This window comes from Zingiber officinale, chromosome 11B, assembly GCF_018446385.1.
Source record: "Zingiber officinale cultivar Zhangliang chromosome 11B, Zo_v1.1, whole genome shotgun sequence".
Classification (NCBI taxonomy): Eukaryota; Viridiplantae; Streptophyta; class Magnoliopsida; order Zingiberales; family Zingiberaceae; genus Zingiber; species Zingiber officinale.
The window spans coordinates 19,702,253-19,707,169 of NC_056007.1; the positions used below are offsets into that span (position 1 = coordinate 19,702,253).

General features: G+C 32.5%; 1 long non-coding RNA gene across 1 annotated transcript; it reads left to right on the forward strand.

Annotated features, from left to right (window-relative positions):
* Window positions 1-419: 419 nt before the first annotated feature.
* Window positions 420-2,611, forward strand: LOC122035063. The gene is made up of 4 exons (XR_006126877.1): window positions 420-459; window positions 1,334-1,378; window positions 1,449-1,591; window positions 2,536-2,611. It is a non-coding gene; the product is annotated as an uncharacterized LOC122035063 (long non-coding RNA).
* Window positions 2,612-4,917: the final 2,306 nt, after the last annotated feature.

Below are 4,917 nucleotides of genomic sequence, written 5' to 3' on the forward strand. Positions count from 1 at the left end.
TTGCAGGCATATTTTCTGATTGGGGTTCAGCTAAACAAGTTGTGCTTCGATGGTCTTGGTTTATCATATACCATATAGAAGTTGCATTGGTGGTTATAAGCTAATCTAAGTGAAACAGGATGTGTTTGTTCTTTTTTCTATCAATATTTGTATTTGTGCAATGCATTTTAATTGGATAGACCAGAATAGGTATTCTATCTATTTTATCTTTTGTACTTGTGTAAATATGGAGACTGGCATAAGTTAGACATGTTATCTTTTGTTACATTTCCATAGTTTTAATTATAGTGCTTTGATGCTTTTCTTTTGATGCATGCATGCACTGACCACAGTTTGCTATTTATCACATTTCTTTTCTTTTAGATTAAAAAGTCAATGGTTTTGACAGCTAATTATGCAAATATAAAGAGTGCATCTTGTGGTCAAATCGTAGCCAATTCAAAAGCTCACATGGCTAAGGTACAGAGAGTAGTCTCTCCAAAGGCCTAAGGTCCTTCCTAAACATCAAGGCTACAATGAAAGAACTTTGTTATAGAGAGAAAAAAGACCACTATCCATAGCTAACTCTATATCTATCATAACACCACTAGTTCAAGTTTACAAGCAATTAGGTCAAGAATACTTCTTCATGAATTCCTAGATATCTAGGCTATTTAATAGTTTATTGAAAAATGTATGCTCCTACTAAGCTACTATACTATATGTAATGCCTGTTGTTGAATTCTCTAATTTAATGGCTATGGAATAGGTTTGGAAAACATGTCTAAATTTAACTAGATGCAGATGTATGAAGATTGTTGTTCAAAAGGCATTTTCTGTCAAATGTTGGCTTTGTTTTATCTTCCTTCAGGCTTGATTAACTAATTTGTTCCCTGAAGTATTCTACAAAAATTATAGGTGATGTGCATGCTTCACCTGCAAGTAATCTTGGTAATTGTTAATGTAATTATCGTATCTTGGGCATATAGATTTTGATTGTCTGCTTTGCTTCATGAGGCTAAAAGGAAAAGAGGATGATTATATCTTTGTTAAACAAAAAAATTTCTTGCACATGACATCTCGTATGAGCATTCATTGTCACTTATTTGCTTATCATGTGGTATTAAATCTTTTCTTATTCTGAATATTCCTCTCCATGAAAATTCTTATATGAGGCAATATGCGTGTCATATAATCCTTCTTGTTTAAGTTGAACTTTGATATACCTTACTTGCCTTAATGAGAAAGTTATTTTTCTTTAATTATTATCATTATAGTTTTTTATCAGTGCATCCAAGTTCAAAATAAATGTTCTCTTCCCTTTTCTTAACAAATACCATCATTTTTGTTTCAGGTAGTATTGAAGGAACACTTGGTTCTAACTTTGTTTAGAGATGAGGTAGGTAAGCGTTGTACTATAGTGTATTTGGGTTAAAATTTCTAAGCAGATTTTAACATTTTTCATACAGTATGATCTATTACATGAAGATTATCAGCTTTATCTTCTTCCAAGCATTTTGGAATCCAAAAAGTTAGCTAAATCTGGACGAGCGAAACAAAAGTATGTAGATTTGGAATATAATGTGGCAAAACAAGTTGAGAAGATGATAAGGTTTGTACTTTAAATAAATTGCATTCATATACCCTAACATTTTAACTTATATTCCTGTGCTTTTCTAGATACTTAAAGGATCTTAGCATGCAAATATTTTGAGTCTGCTTACTTTAAAATTTTTCCTTGGCTAAATTTCTAAATGTTTAAGCTCTAGTAAAATTAAATTTCGCAAGTGGACTAAACATAGAAGTTTTTCTTGGAGTAACTCTTTATCTTCTGTGAGGCGTATACCATGAAGTGGTCTCTATCTTTTTTGGTCAAAACAATAGAAAACATACTTGGATGAGTACTATTGGATTTTTCTCTTTTATAAATGAAAATTTTCAAGTGGATTAAACATATATAGGTTCTTGTTAACTACACGTTATTGTTATCTTGTGATCTACATTATCTTTGAAGTTTTGCTTGGGGTAACTCTTTTTCTTCTATTTCGTATGTGAGATGTAGTGGTATCTATCCTTTATGGTTGAAATAATATTGCACATACTTGGAGGACTAGTGGAATTTTCTCTTTTAAGTTTCTCTTGCTTTGTTTTATATTTTGTGTTTAATTTCAGGTGATAAGTTGACATGTCTTTATACTTTGAAGAACATAAATGCTACTCTTGTCTTTTCTCTATAGTTTGATATGTGGTTTTTATTTTTCTGTAAAAAATTTTGTAAGCACATGAAGAAGTGAATGGAATATGGAAAAATTTTGCAAGCACATGTGGTTTTTATTTTTCTGTAGAATTAGTTGCTTCTTCGGAATATGGAATCCTTCATTTGTTTAGTCATCACCAGTTATAGATATTACCCTCCGCATTCTACGTGAATGAACAAAAATCATCATAGTTTGAGTTCTACACCGTGAAAATTGATTTGAACTGTTCTTGAGTATCACTGCCAGCTTCCCAACAAAACATGCGACAAAAGAAATTAACTGGGCATATATTTTTCAGGAATTTTTATAATTGAAAGGGAATGCTCATTACACGCAATGGAGTATGAAGAAGAGTTGTCTGTCATTAATTCTCAACAAGAATGATGATAATTTTTGGTAAGCTTTGACTCCCTAGTTATAATGTCTTTCATTATCTATGTTTCAAAATTATGCACATATTTGCTAGATTTTTACTGGTTTAATTTTTTTTGATTGATTGACATTTCTTTGAATTGTTTCTGATGTGTTCAAATCATACGTTGTCCAAGTTATCTAGTTTAACTTTATTGCTATTACTTAAATTCAAAATTCTTAGCTGTTTGTGCATAATTAAACAAGTGTTATTTCAATTCCACCCTCTTTTACTCATGTTTCACAAAAACATAAAATCTTTAGTCATATCATTATAATTGGCAAGACTTTCTGATGAGAGGTTGGAAATCTCTTTTTTCCATTTTCAAAAAGAAGTACCAAGAATACGTTCATTGACACTTCTCAAGTATTGATTAATTAAAAAGGACCCCAGTTAAGAGAGTTGGATCGTGGAGTTGATATCATTGTTGCTACACCAGGATGTTTGAATGATATTCTGAATATGAAAAGATTGAACCTCCATCAAGTACTGATTAATTAAATTGCAACTATGAGAAAATTTTGTTGCAATAATTTCTGGTTTGGAATATATTAAGTTCCCAGGAATGATAAATCTATCACTATATGATGTGGTTGAGATAAATGATGAATGTGTCTCCTTTTAAGCATTCAAATTAGTCATATTGTTACCTAGTGCTCTTACTACTTTTTCAACTATGATTTTTTGTCTTGGTTTACTAATATATTATTTATGTGTTTTTACAGTTTACAAATCTCAAGTACTCCAGAGTTGAAATTGATGAAGTGCGGTTCGAGTGGGCTGAATGCATGCTAGATTACATTTGAAGTGTGGTTCTACCTTGATGTGTTGTTAAAAGAATATTCTACCCTAATGATTCTGATATCTATTAGCTTTTGATGTAAAAAAGAATGTTTATGTATTTTATGGATATTGTTGTAAGAAGATTATTTATGTAATTTGTGAATATTTGTGTATTTTATGGATACTATTGAATGAAGAATATTTGTGTATTTTTTTTTTGTTATTGTCGGTTTTTCATTGTTTCGGAAATCAAATTTGTGAAAAATATCGATATTACATCAGTTTTCCACCGCTGCAAAACCGATGTTATTAACTAATATTACATCGGTCGTATATCGCTGCCAAAACTGGTGTTATTAACATATAATATTACATCGGTTTTACACCATTGATGAAACGGTGTCGTTAAGTGATACTACACCGGTTAATAACCGATTCGAACACCGGTGTCGTTAAGTGATACTACATCGGTTTTAACCCGATGTCTAAAATGGCAGACCTTTTACATCGGCTTCATAGACATCGGTCGAAAATGTAATAGACACCGGTGAAAAATCGATGTCTATGAGGGTTTTTGTTGTAGTGCCCGTAACTGGATGGACTATAAAGGCGATTACTGGGTATGTAACAAATTATGCGGAGGGATGTGAGTGATGTAGATGAGATCTATCCCTCCTATATGACGGGAGAGACATCGGTATTCTTGATAGAGTGAGACCACGAAGTGTATGGTCATGCCCAAATGAGTCAATATGAGATATTGAGCTCATTTGATTTAGTGAGTTTACTTGGAGTTCAGGATTTAGATTGATCAGAGGATGACACGATCTGTGCCTCACATTGATCAATCTAGATGTCTAGGATAGAAGGACACTTGTCATATTTTGTGAGGAGTCATAATTAGTAGTCACAAAGGTGATGTTGGATCTCAACATTCTTGTAACATTGGGTAGTAATGATGTATTGCTAGATACCCCTCATTACTTATGCTCCTAAATGGGTTTAGGGGCATTGCCAACGTTACAAGAACCTATAGGGTCACACACTAAGGACAATTAGATGGAGATTAGGTTCATATGATGAACCAAGAGGATTAGATTCATTTGATGAATCAAATTGGATTAAGAGTAATCCTAATTGGGCTAATTGAGTTAGACTCAAGTTGATTCATGTGTTTAATGAGTCTAATTTGGATTATGACTCATTGAATCAATTTAATTATTAAATGAATTAGATTCATTATATTAAATTGGCTTGAATTAAATGGTTGGATTAGATCAACCATGAGAGAGATTAAGTCAAGTTTGACTTGACTTGAGAGGAAGATGAAGAGTCAAGTTTGACTTGACTTTATGTCACCTCATTGGTGAGTTGGCATTGAGTGGGCCAATGATGATGCTCCACATCATCATGGTTGCTTAAGTGGGATGTCACCTCATGGGAGTTACCAAGAGTTGTGACTCTTGGCATTCCATGGGAGTTACA